Here is a 14,824-nt window from a genome sequence, read left to right as displayed (position 1 = left end):
TACCGCAAAAGAAGTTGAATGAAATGAACATTGCAATCTCAAATGTTAATGATACAGGAAGTGATATTTTCTTGAAACACAAACACCAATCTCACTTAAATGTGAGATACACATACACATTTCAATCTTCCAAAACCCAATACAAATGTAATTGTGAAGAAAACTTAAACGAGGAAACCAAAATGAAAATACAAACACAAGAATTCAGCAAACACGTAGGGACTTGGATACCCTTTGAACAAAGATAGTTAAGGTCCTTGTGGCCCATTGCTTTCGTCTATAGTTTCTTGTGACGCTTCTTCCAGCGATTTACCCTTGGCCTCAGGCACCGCAAAGGTGCAAAGCATTCCAAGCAAATTAATGACTCCAAGAACAATGAGAGCATTCTTCACTCCAATGCCCGGCGGGAAACCGGCGTCGGCCTTGCTCTTGTCTTTGTTCTGTGCTGCGTACAGAAACCCATACGCTCCAACAATGGCTCCCGCCTTCCCAGCCGCAGCCGATATCCCGTGGCACGTGGACCTCAGCCTCGCCGGGAATATCTCCGCCGGCACCACGAAAGTGGTGGCGTTGGGCCCGAAATTGGCGAAGAAAAAGGTGAGTCCGTACATGACCACGAAGCCGATCCGGTTGGCCTCCTTGGTCCAGTGATCGTAGGGGATGGCGATGGCGAACATGAAGACCGTCATGAAGAAGAAGCCGATCATCTGGATGGCGAACCGGCCGATGATGTCGATGAAGGCCACCGTGAACCAGTAGCCCGGCACGGTGCTGCAGAGCGCGATCAGGGTTTGCGCCCTGGAGATCTTGTACACCTCCCCGATGGCGTTCATGGTCTTGGCCGGCGGGATCCACCCGATGGCGGAGAAGACGTCCTTCTGGAAGAGGTTCTGGCTGTAGAAGGCGATGTCGAGAAGGAACCAGGTGGATGTGGTGCCGAAGAGATGGAGACCGTGGCGTTTCAGGAACTCCTTTGATAGCAAACCGAAGTTGCTTCCCTTCTGCTGAGCCATCCTCTCCACCTTCTCCTCCTCCGCCTCGATCTCCACGTTCAGCACCCTCCCCATGTCCTGCGCCGCCTGCTTCGCGTTCTTCGCCACCAGGGCGGTGTACCGGGCAGTCTCGGGCATCTTCATCCGCCAGTAGAAGGTCAGGGCCGCCGGGATGGACCCGAACATGAGCACGATCCGCCAGACGTAGTCGGCCTGTGGCGGGGTGGAGGCGGCGGCGTTCTGCTCGTAGGACGGGGACTGGAAGGCGTGGTCGAAGGCGGCAGAGACGATCAGGGAGACGATCCCGCCGAAGAGGATTCCAAACCCTTGCATGGCGAAGACGGCTGCCACGAAGGCGCCGCGGGTTTTCTTGTTGGCGTACTCGGCCATGATGGTGGCGGAGAGGGGGTAGTCGCCGCCGATGCCGAAGCCGAGCCAGAAGCGGAAGAAGCATAGCGTGGTCATGACGCCCTTGGGGGAGCTCCCAAAGGAGAGGCCGGAGGCGATGGAGCAGACGATCATGATCAGGAGGGTCATGCCGTACACCTTTTTGCGGCCCATCTTGTCACCGAGCCACCCGAAGAAGAGCTGGCCGGCGAGGGTGCCGACGAGGGCGACACCGGTGACGGAGGAGGAGACGCTCGGGGGGAGAGTCCCGGGCTTGGGGGAGTTGGGGACAGTGTAGTAGATGCGGCCGAGAAGCTTGGACAGCAGGGAGATGCTGAAGAGATCGTAGGCATCGGTGAAGAAGCCCATCCCAGCAACCACAATTGCGGTGAAATGGTAGAGTTGGGTTTTGGCCACGTCAAGTGCGTTTAGCACTTCTAACTGTTGTCGAGCCATCTCTTTTACTAATTTCTTCTTCTTCTTCTCTCTCTCACTGTATTCTAATGAAGGTTGTATCGGTGGAGGAGAGACTTTGAGTTGAAGTAAGGATGGTGGAGTCGAAGATTAGTGGCGATTATTTATAGGAGTCATGAGAGTTGACATAATTAGCAATATCCGGCATCTAATGGCATATACCCTAGCAGGTCAAATCTATCTTGTCTGTCATAGATATTTGCTTGTGCAACTCCTGTACATATCATACAAAATTAATAACAAATCATGCTTGAATCATCTGGCGTGTGAACGTGTCTACGGATAATGACATGCATGGATAAAACTAGCTAGCTGATTGATGACCAGCCTTTTGTTTTTTATATCTATTTTGTTTCTTTCTTTATTAATTCTGGCTAAATGATGCTTAAATATGTAATGTCTTAAGTTCGTATAAGTTGCGAAAGAAATTGGAATATTGAACTTGTCAGTTAAAAAGAGAATTAAAAGTTACTATCTCTGTCCCTCAAATATTGATACACTTTTGACCCGACACAGATTTAAGAAATGTAATTAAAAGTGTGTTAAAAAAGTTGGTGGAATGTGGATCCTACTTTTAAAGTATTAGTTTTATAAAATGTGAGTAGGAATGAGTTAGTGGAATATGAGGTCCACTACTAAAATGGTAAAAGTGAAGTGTGTCAAACTTCCAGGGACGGAGGTAGTAGATTCTTAGTATAAGAGAGAAAATGAGAGTGAAATTAAATAAAAAGTGTGTTATATTAAAAACATTTAAAAGCGAAGATGGATTAAAATATCAATAGTGCAATAGAGAGTGCACCTAAATGGTGATCTAAATAAGTACTATCAAAATACCTATAATTGACTACTTATTTGTTTATTAAATATAAACATAAATAAAGTTTGCATATGCATATACATAAACATAAAAAATATAAGTATATCTATTATATTGAGGAAATGAGGTATAGGGGTGAGCATCGGGTTTCAGTTCGGTTTTTATCCAAACTGAACTAAAACCGAAAAATCGAATTTAGTTCAAAATCCAAACCGAATCGAACTCGAAAAACCAAAAATCGAACTTCAAAAACCGAACAAAACCGAAAAAACCAAAATTATATGAAAAAACCAAAAAACCAAAAAAACAAACATATATATATTAATATATATAATATATTTTATTTTATATAATAGAATATATATATTAAATATAAAATATAAAATTAATAGATTATCTATAATACATATTATATAGAATATATTAAAAGAATATATAATATTATATATATATATATATATATATATATATAGGGGCATGTTAGGGTGCCACCACCCCTTAAAATAACACTATACCACCATTCCTAGCCAATCATTTGTACACGTGGACGAATAATAAGCTGCCACGTGGCAAAAAAAAAAAAACCCCAAAAAAGACGGGCAGCAATATGTTTTTCTTTGTACAACAATTTTTCTTAAACAGCAATATCCGACCACTATACAGCAATCTATAGATTGTTGTGTAGTGTTTGTAATATTGGTGTGTAGCGTTTATAATATTGCTGTATAAGCGTTGTCACATTGTCATTTTAAGAGGGGTTGTCATTTTAACACAAACATATATATATATATATATATATATATATATATATATATATAGGGATGTACTAAGATGACAACCCTCTTTATTGTAACACCATACCACCATTTTAGGCCATTAGATCTGAAAATCGTGTGCTTGTCATGCTGCCACGTGTAAAAACACGGAGGGTAAAATAGAAAATTTCTAATTTTACGTTACCAGATTGCAGTGCTGTTCATTGAACATTGCAGTCTTACCACAACAATATTGCAGTTTACCACGACTGCAATATCTAATACGGTAGACTGCAATATCTAATACAGTAGACTGCAAACCCGTGTTTTTTCACGAAACTTAATCCTAGGCGTCCATAAATGAGATCTAACGGACTATATTGGTGGTATGGTGTTATCCTAACTATGGTGGCACCCTAGTGCACCCCTATATATATATATATATATATATATATATATATATATATATATATATAGGGAGATGATCAAAACATGTATGTGTTTAAATCCAGAAATGCAGCCCAAATCTTGGCCCTAGGATTAGATGATCTAATGGTCAATAATTAACCCAAAACACGGAAGGTCATAATTAAGTAGTTTTAGGTCATATTATAAGATTTGGATTTATGTCATGTTAAGATCATTTTAGGTCATGCTTTGTTAGCATGACCTAAAAATAAACTAACTATGACCTAAAAATGTCTTACGTATGACCGTGTTCTGCATTTCTGTATTTAAATCTGGTCTTCATAGATCAAAACCCTATATATATATATATAGGGTTTTGATCTATGAAGATATATATAGGGTTTTGATCTATGAAGACCAGATTTAAATACAGAAACGGCAGAACAAAGTCATACGTAGGGCATTTTTAGGTCATAGTTAGTTTATTTTTAGGTCATGCTAACAAAGCATGACCTAAAATGATCTTAATATGACATAAACCCAATCTTATAATATGACCTAAAACTACTTAATTATGACCTTCCGTGTTTTGAGTTAATTATTGACCCTTAGATCATCTAATCATAGGGCCAAGATTTGGGCTACATTTCTGGATTTAAATGCATTCTTATTTTGATCATCTCCCTATATATATATATATAGGGGTGTGTTACAGTCAGAACAGTGTTACGGTCAGAACGTCAAATCATGTACATTTTATGCACATATAATGTACCACACCCATATGTAATAATGTACCACCCCAAAATAATGTACATTATATGAGGATGTACATTATTTTGGGGTGGTACATTATTACATATGGGGATGGTACATTATATGTGCATAAAATGTACATGGTTTGACGTTCTGACAATATTTAGCGTTCTGACCTGAATACGGTGTGTTACGGTCAGAACAGTGTTACGGTCAGAACGTCAAATCATGTACATTTTATGCACATATAATGTACCACACCCATATGTAATAATGTACCACCCCAAAATAATGTACATTATGAGATGTACATTATTTTGGGGTGGTACATTATTACATATGGGGGTGGTACATTATATGTGCATAAAATGTACATGGTTTGACGTTCTGACAATATTTAGCGTTCTGACCTGAATACGGTGTGTTACGGTCAGAACAGTGTTACGGTCAGAACGTCAAATCATGTACATTTTATGCACATATAATGTACCACACCCATATGTAATAATGTACCACCCCAAAATAATGTACATTATATGAGGATGTACATTATTCTGGGGTGATACATTATTACATATGGGGGTGGTACATTATATGTGCATAAAATGTACATGGTTTGACGTTCTGACAATATTTAGCGTTCTGACCTGAATACATCCCTATATATATATATATATATATTCCTATTTTACCCCTCCGTGTTTTTACACGTGGCAGCATGACAAGCACACGATTTTCAGATCTAATGGCCTAAAACGGTAGTATGGTGTTACAATAAACAGGGTTGTCATATTAACACATCCCTATATATATATATATATATATATATATAAATATGCTGATAACCCATATTTATATATGGGTTATCAACCCATATTTATATATATATGTGATCATATCATAACCCATATTTATGGTGATAACCTAATAACTCTTATAAATATGGACGAAAAATATCATTTTATGGAACAGAATATCATTTTATGGAATAAAAGTATCATTTTATGCATGCTTGCTGAAAAAATATCATTTTATCGTGTATAAATATCATTTTTAGTAAAAATGATACTTTTGACCCATAAAATGATAGGGTTATTAGGTTATCACATAAATATGAGTTATGATATGATCGCACTCGTATATATATATATATATAATATTATATTTAAAATACAATTCGGTTATTTGGTTTTTCGGTTTTTTTTCGTCCGAAGCGATAAACCGAAATTTTTGTATTTTCAAAGTCGAATTGAACGGAAAAACCAAAAAAATCGAACCGAATTTCAAAATTCCAGTTTGAATTGGTTCGGATATTCGGTTTTTGATTTTTTTCTCACCCCTGATGAAGTACAATAATTATATGATAATTCAAGTAAAAAGGATTGAAATGTTTAGTAGTAGTAGTACTTATATTTTAGAGTATAATTCAATTGAGCTTTATGTACGGAGACAAGTCACTCACTACTAATATTCGTGCAACAACATGTCATCAATGAAGATTTTAGCTGCTAGTAGTATTTTATTCAAAGTCAATGGTTGGGACTTCATGGATACGGACATACTACTAATTTTGAACCCCTTTACTACTTTAACAATAGTTGTTTTTGAAGAAATAATTAGGGATCAGAGAAGTGTATTCTTATTGCTTAATCAAATATGTGCAGAGACTACCTCCTTTATAGGCAATGTATAATGTACATATGGTAAATATTATCAATGGAAATCTCCCTTAATTATGGATCGAGATCAATTAGAAATCAATCATAATTAATTCTATGATTTCTTTCCAACATTCCCTCTCAAGTTAAGTAATGAGATTTCCAATACTCAACTTGTATACTTCTCTGAACGATTTCGAGTTCACTGCCTTAGTCAAGATATCATCCAACTAATCTTCAGATTTCACAAATGGTAACTCAACAATCTTAGCCTCAATCTTCTCCTTGATGAAATGCCTATCTACCTCCACATGCTTAGTTCTGTCATGTTGAACTGGATTCTTAGAGATGCCGATCGCAGCTTTGTTATCACAGAACAGTCTACACGGATTTGGTACATAGAGATTAAGCTCTGTCATGAGCCTCTTCAGCCATAAAATCTCAGTGAGGCCACTCTTGATCCCACAGCCTTCAGCACTTGAGAGAGCCACCACCTTCTGCTTCTTGCTCCTCCAAGTGACAAGATTTCCTCCGACCAATGTAAAGTACCCTGCCGTGGATTTTCGATCATTTGGGTTCCCTGCCCAATCTGCAATAGTAAATCCATTAATCTCTAAGTGCCCATGTTTTTCGAACAACACTCCATGCCCAGTAGTGCCCTTCAAATACCGGACAATTCGCAGTACGGCTTCCCAATGGTCTTCTTGTGGTGAGTGCATAAACTGACTTACTACTCCCACAGCATATGCTATGTCGGGTCTAGTATGAGAGAGATAAATAAGCTTCCCCACCAGCCTCTGATATCTCCCCCTATCCGTGAGTTTTGCCCCTTCAACTATATGCAACCCCTGATTCTGTATCATTGGGGTGTCTGCCGGCTTGCAATCTACCATGCCAACTTCTGCTAGAAGATCAAGAATACACTTCCTCTGGTTGATGAAGATTCCTCTATATGATCTCAGAACCTCAATTCCTAAGAAGTATTTGAGAAGACCCAGATCCTTCATTTCAAACTCTTTGAACAAGTTCTTCCTCAATTCGCCAATCTCCTCTTCATTATCCCTGGTGATAATCATGTCGTCAACATAGACGATAAGACATGTGATTTTCCCATTCTTCTTCTTGAGGAATAGTGTGTGATCTGAGTTACTCTGCTTGTAGTCATACTTCTTCATCACTTTAGTAAATCGGCTGAACCAGGCCCTGGGAGACTGCTTAAGCCCATACAATGTCTTGGAGTTTGCATACTTCTCCAAGCTGAAACTCGTTTGTGAAATCCGGGGGGGGGGGGGGGGAGGGGACCATAAAAATTGGTTTAGGCAGTTCTCCATGTAGAAAAGCATTTGTTACATCGAACTGGTGAAGTGGCCAATCCCTGTTTGCTGCGACCGAGAACAATACTCTGACTATGTTGATCTTTGCTACAGGAGAGAAGGTCTCAGCATAGTTAACTCCGTACGTCTGAGTGCACCCCTTTGCTACAAGTCGCGCCTTATATCTCTCAACTGAGCCATCTGGTCTCCATTTGATAGTGAACACCCATCAACATCCCACGGCTTTGACCCCTTCTGGCTGTTTTCCCTTCACCCAGGTATTGTTTTTCATCAATGCCTTCATTTCTATAAACATGGCCTCCCTCCAGTGTTTGTACTTCATTTCTTCCTCGGCAATCTGTGGAATTTCCTCTTCCTCATAGATTGCCGCTTCAAATGCACGTGCCATTTTGCTCAGATTTCCTTGCACAAAATTCGCAACTCCATATCTACTCTTTGCTCCAATCCTCTCGGGAGAATATCGTTTTGGAGGAATACCTCAAGTACTCCGATATGGCAGAACATACTTGCCAATGTCACTATCAACAGTGTTGTTCTCCTCCTCCTCTTCTGCAGTGTTAGTATTACCTAAAGTTTTTTCTCCAGAAATTGGTACGGGGCATACCTGGGATATCGGTTGAGGTTGATCGGGAGGTGGTTGAGTAGACTCGGGTGGAGAGGCGTGTTCGGCGGCAGTGACCGCAATGGTCTCTGTTGGTTCCTCAATTAAAGGGCTTGGAGGTGACACAAACCAACTTAGACAGTCCCCATGATTAGTTTCAGGATTTTGCTCCCCCTGACTTCTAAGGTAGTGAGGGTAGAAGAACTCGGTTTCCAAGAAGTTGCAATTTATAGTGGTGACGATTTTCTTAGTATTCGGATCAAAGCATCGATAACCTTTTTGGTTTACCCCATATCCTACAAAAACACATTTAGTAGCACAAGGTGAAAATTTGGTTCTTTCATGCTTAGGAATATGGACATAGACTGTGCACCCAAAGACTTTATGTGGCATGCTAAAGGATTCAGGTATTTTGGCTTGTTGGGAGAGTATATCAAGGGGGGTTTTTTTGTTGATGATTTTGGTGGGTAGTCGATTTATGAGGTAGATGGAGGTTGCCACGGCTTCTGGCCAAAGGAAGGTTGGGACTTTGGATTCAATCATAAGGGCACGGGTTAATTCTAGAATTGTTCTGTTTTTTCTTTCGGCTACCCCATTCTGTTTAGGTCATAAGGGCACATGAAGTTTGGTGAACAAGACCTTTTTCTCTAAAAAATTCAGACATGACACTATTAACAAATTCCCTCCCATTATCAGATCGAAGGATTTTTATGGTGGTTTGAAACTAGGTTTGGATCATATTGTAAAAGAGAACAAATTTTTCGACCACTTCAGATTTATGTTTCAAGAAATAAATCCAAGTCATCCTAGTGCAATCATCAATGAAGGTAACAAAATATTTAAAACCCTTTCCCCCAATAACGGGCGCAGGACCCCAAACATCAGCATGCACAAGTTCAAACATAAATTTCATACGAGTGTCTGAAGGTTTAAAAGATTGTCTGTGGCTCTTGGCCAAAACACATGTCTCACAGGAAAAATCTCTAGGAATTGTAAAATTTGGAAACAAAAGCTGAAAATAACCATGGGAAGGAGTCTTCTGTGCCACAGCCAAGCCTCCTCTCTCGTGGATCCTTGAGCCAGCATTGCACTGCCATGTTGAGCTACCCCATCCACGTAGTAGAGTCCTTGGTTCTCAGTGCCACGCCCAACGATCTTCCTCGTCCGAATATCCTGTAAAATACAACAATTTGGGTGAATCAGAAGAGTGCAATTCAGTTCTCTTGTGACATGGCTCACTGACATCAATCTTTGAGATAAGCTTGGCACAAATAAACAATTTGATAAACGAAGACTGGGAGAAATTTCTATGATTCCGGCCCCTGCCACTTTAATTAGTTCCCTATTTGCAGTTCTAATATAAGTCTTAGTGATTTCACAAAAGTCACTAAAGTCTGTTCTTTCTGGAGTCATTGTATCTGTGGCCCCACAATAAAAAATCCATCCCCTTTTATCAATTATATCAATTTGGCCAACAATTGGGGAGATTTCGAAATTTCTAAAAGTTTTGGGCAGCTTATCACAATAAAGTAAATCAAGGGGCTTATATTTTAGGGACTGGGGTATATTCTGATATTCTAAAAAACTTGGGGGCTGATTATGTAATAAGAAAGGATTATTAGGATTTGATCGAAGATCAAACCCTTTACCTCCTGTCATTGCGCCTCCACTCCAATTCTGACTCTCCGTCGCTCCGGTCCGTTCAACAAAATTTCTGACCCGAATCTCGCTCCCACCGCTGCCGCCGCCACCACCGCCGCCGATTTCTGGTTTGGGAGGGTGATTTAGCTGGTTCCCTCCTCCATTCGCCCCTTCTCTGTTCTGATTTGGGGAATTCTTCGATGGCTATTTTCAGCGATTCCGACGGCGGCGAGCTTCCTTTGGGCTCGTGCCTTCTGCTTTTCGTCCCACCATTCTGGGTATCCCACCCGGAGGAAGCAGGTCTCCCTCGTGTGCTTGTTCTTCCCACAGTGGGAACACCACAGCTTGCTTTTGTCCGGCTTCCCTCCGGCGGTTTGATACATGGATCCGGCAGGTGGCGGTCGTTGCGGGCCTCCTCGGTTGTTCGGTCGATCTGTCTGTGCCCCGAATCCGTAGCCTATTTCCCCCGATGCATCGGTGCTTCCCACGCTAGTGGAGTGGATGTCGGTGGCATGATTCTCTGTCGAGCCACCTCCTTCTTCACCCATCCGTAGGCTTCTTCGACTGAGGGGTATGGCTATTGCTTGAGGATCTCCCGACGGATGTGGTCATACTCTTGATTTAATCCCGTGAGAAACTTGATGAGTCGCTTCTCACTTGCGTGCTGCCGATACTGCCCGATCCCCTTATCACAACACGTTACGGGTTGTTTTTGACTTCGATCAATGTTTACCCACAATCCGTGGATTTGATAGTAATACGTCTCAAGGTCAAAGTTTCCTTGTCTAATTGATACTCCCTCCGTCCAGCAATAGAAGTCCCATTTCTAAAGGGCACGGGTTTTAAGAAAGGGTTGGAGTGTGTAATAAATGGTGTGTGATAGTGGAATTTAGGGCCCACAAATTTATAAATTTAGCTTTTATACATCAAGTTCTGATTTTATTTCTGATTTTAAATCCAAATTTGGAGAATTGAATGCAACAATTCACGCTAAATTTGCTCACATATCTACACAATTAAATGAAATTCACTGTAATTGCTCAACACAAATCAATCTGGAGGATTAAATGCCAAGAACAAAATTTCAAGAACAGAGAACAAAATTTCAAGAACATAATTGCAAAATTTCAAGAACAAATTTCAAGAACAAAATTTCAATCTGAAACAAACTTTGCAAAATTTCAAGAACAAAATTGCTAAATTTCAAGAACAAACGCCAAGAACAAAATTTCAAAAACAAAAACTTCAATCTGGATGAATCAAAACAGCACTGAATTAAAATCAGAGAGCAAAAAGAGATGAGAGGCCATAAGAAAAAAATTTCAAGAACAAACTTTGCAAAATTAAAAGGAAGCAGAGCCCTCTTCGTGATTTTCACTACTCACATTCTGGAGTCCCCCACACCCACAGCTGGAATGGGTTTGGGTAGGAGACAGTGAGGTCGGCGGAGGCGGCCGACGATTAGGGGCTAGGGTTCCCGAGAGTGGGGAGGAGGTGGAGGAGGAGGAGGAGGCGGCGGCTGGAAGGCCTTTTGTCGGAGGAGGAGGAGGAGGCGGCGGCGGCGGTTGGAAGGCCATTTGTCGGAGGAGGAGGAGGAGGAGGAGGAGGAGTAGGAGGCGGCGGCGGCGGTCGGAAGGCCTTTTGTCGGAGGAGGAGGAGGAGGCGGCGGCGGCGGTTGGAAGGCCTTTTGTCGGAGGGGGAGGAGGAGGAGGCGGCGGCGGCGGTTGGAAGGCCTTTTGTCGGAGGAGGAGGAGGAGGAGGAGGTGGTGGCGGCGGTTGGGAGGCCTTTTGTCGAAGGGGGAGGGGGAGGAGGAGGAGGCGGCGGCGGCGGTTGGAAGGCCTTTTGTCGGAGGAGGAGGAGGCGGCGGCGGCAGTGAATTAGGGTTCCTAGGGATTGAGAGGGGGAGGGGAAGGGGGAGAGTTAGACGGGTGGGGGTGGGAGGGGTGTTTTTTTTATGGTAGAGATGTAAATAAGTGAGAAGTGGGAGGGTAATTAAAATGTCCAAATATAGTAAGTAGAACCGGGACTCCTATTGCCGGACGGACAAAAACGGAAAAAGGAGACTTCTATTGCTGGACGGAGGGAGTATTATTTTGTCCTCCAGATCGTAAATTAGATACAGATCCGCCTTGCTCTCTAATGTGATTGCAAGATTGTCCCATAAGGCTTTGGACGTTTGGTGGTGAGCAAAATCGGCGATAATATCATTTTCGATGTTATCGACGATCCAAGAGAAAACTATCAGATCGGTTTCTTCCCAATCCCGATACCCCTTGCTGCCTTCTTGCGGTGGTTCATCGTGGATATGAGAGTATCCTCTCCTGCTTCCTATCGCGACTTTCATCAGCCGCGACCATAACATGTAGTTCTTCCCGTTCAATTTGAACGCCAAAGTAACGTTCTTATTTGTCCTCAATTTTGAGGATTCGGTTGTTGGGTTTTTGAACATCTGTGTTGGTTTCTGAATCTGACATGTTTGTGTTTAGTGATTTCTGTGTTGGTTTTAGCCTCTTGGCCGAGAATTGGGTAAAAGAAAGGCTATGATGATAATTTTCTAAGCCAGAATTCTTCCTGCTTTGACGCCACTTGTTAGGAACGTTGACTGCCACATTAGTTTGATATTGTCCGCTTTGGGTTAAGCCCGCACGGATTTGTTTTTGGGTCAATCCCAGAAGGCCTCAAACTAATTGGGGTTGGACAAGAATTATATACACCTTCCAACTTCCTTCATTCATCCGATGTGGGATGGGTTTGTAACCTAACAAATCTTCCCTGAAACCGAGACCACATTGGGAACGTAGTCGACACGAACATGAGTCGTTCCAGCCCTGGCCCCTAGGTCATCCAGGGCCCGACTCTAACCCGGGTCTTTCAGGGCCCGACCCTTACCAGGGCTCATCCAGGTCCGACCCAAAGCCACCTGGGCTCTGATACCATGTTGGCAATTGAAACATAAAATGAATGTAACAATATCCCACATCGGTGTACACAAAGAGCTTAATCAACTATATAAGTCTCATGGGCCCCTCCTCCTATCACCAATTGGTTTTTGGATGGAACCCATAGATTTCTATCATGGTATCAGAGCGGGTCTCCGATTGTGGTCAAATTTAACTGACCCAGCAGTATATCTGGGCTGAAACCGAAAAAACAGTATATCTTATACTGGGCTTAAAATTTAGGCCAATGGTCCAACCGATCGGAAAAAAATTGGGCTAGTTGTCCAACAAATTATAAAAACAAGTCCAACCCCTCCAAGGTTCACCTTGAAGGGATTGAGGGAGGGTGTTGGCAATTGAAACATAAAATGAATGTAACAATATCCCACATCGGTGTACACAAAGAGCTTAATCCACTATATAAGTCTCATGGGCCCCTCCTCCTATCACCAATTGGTTTTAGGATGGAACCCATAGATTTCTATCAGTTTTACTTGAATCTTTTCACTGTAATAACTTGATTTAGAATAATAGGAGTAATATTAAAAGGATACAGATTCACAGCTTTTTCAGAAAATGGAATCGATTCATCATTGACGTTTGTTAATCTTTTCGTCCACAAAATTATACTCCCTCCGTCCCACTTTAGGAGTCTCGGTTTACCATTTTTGGATGTCCCACTTTAGGAGTCCCAATTGGAATATTCCATAAATGGTATTAGGCCTCTCATTCTACTAACATTTTCCCACTCATATTTTATTATAAAACTAATATAAAAAAGTATTTTCCCACTCATATTTTCCCACATTCCACTATCTTATTTCACCTACTTTCCTTTGTATTTCTTAAAACCCGTGCCGAACTCAACCGAGACTCCTAAAGTGGGACGGAGGGAGTAATCATTTCTCATTTTGGTACATCCATCAAGTCACAATTCCAACGCATAAATATAATTACATTGACCTATGGACAAAGATGACAGCGTGATTGAATGGTTAGGATTTTGGTGCTAAGAACATAATTTTGGAAAGTTGGGAATTTTAATTTCTTATAAAATAAAAAAATACCACAGTCCAAGAAAATACTACAACATGAGTTTTAGTGGAAAATTTGTAAAGATATTTCTATGGTTGAAAAATTTGTAAAGATGTTTTAATGAAAAATTTGTAAAATATGAGAGATAAAAATAAAATTTGATCGACGGATTGTTAGTGTAAATTGGATACTCAATTATAATTAAAAACTTAACATAAAAAGATGGAGATTAATTTTAGCCAAGAGGATAAAAATTAAAAAATATGACTATTTTATTGTAAAAAACGTTATGACCATAAAAAAGTAATGTTTATATCAATTTTTGGCAAAAAATTGAACAATTCAGAATGTTTAGGATCCAAAACATAATACGGAGAGAAATACATGAGAAAAAGAAACTAATAAACAAAATTGTTTTGACTCAAATCATAAAATTGTATACAGTGTCCATAAAAAACAGTCCCTTTTGTGAACGCCACGGGTTTTAATGAGAAATTGGTAAATTAAAAACATCTACAATAGGGGACGTCCAACGGATGTCCCCTATGCTAGAGGGAAGGGCGTTCCGGACGTCTGCTATTGCGTTAGGCTAACGCCACGGACGGCCGGAAGATGGATGGGCTCTCATCCGCGGACAACATCCGTTAGCCGATCGCTCATCCACTATTGCGTGGACGAGTAATTGGCTAGCCGTTTTTTTAATTTTTTTTCTTTATATTCTATATTTTCAACTCATTGCACTTCATTTTTTTAATATTTGATGAACACCAACAATTAAAATGAATTACTCGTATTCGTCAATTTATTTGCAAGGCTAGGGTGTTGATGATGGGCTGTGGAAAGTCCTTGATGATGGGGCAAGCAGTGGGAAGTCCTTGATGATGTGGCAGGAAGAGTTTTTGGCTAGCTTATTGCTAGCATATGGCTAGTTCGTGGCCTATTGTTGTTGATGCTCCAAGAGAGAGTGGAGAAAAAGTAGATAAATAAAAGTGCAGGTTTTCGGTGCTGTGTTAATTTAAGGGTGTA

The 14,824-nt window shown here is 41.0% G+C and overlaps 1 pseudogene; it reads right to left on the bottom strand.

Moving 5' to 3' along the window:
* On the bottom strand, nt 1-1,910 carry LOC125200068 (inorganic phosphate transporter 1-4 pseudogene; annotated as a pseudogene).
* Between the last annotated feature and the right edge of the window lie 12,914 nt (nt 1,911-14,824).

This window comes from Salvia hispanica, chromosome 4, assembly GCF_029641045.1.
Source record: "Salvia hispanica isolate PSC_SH4W2 chromosome 4, Shi_PSC_v1, whole genome shotgun sequence".
NCBI lineage: Eukaryota > Viridiplantae > Streptophyta > Magnoliopsida > Lamiales > Lamiaceae > Salvia > Salvia hispanica.
Note: the sequence above shows the minus strand (reverse complement) of the source record. Positions and strands in the feature narration are given on the sequence as shown.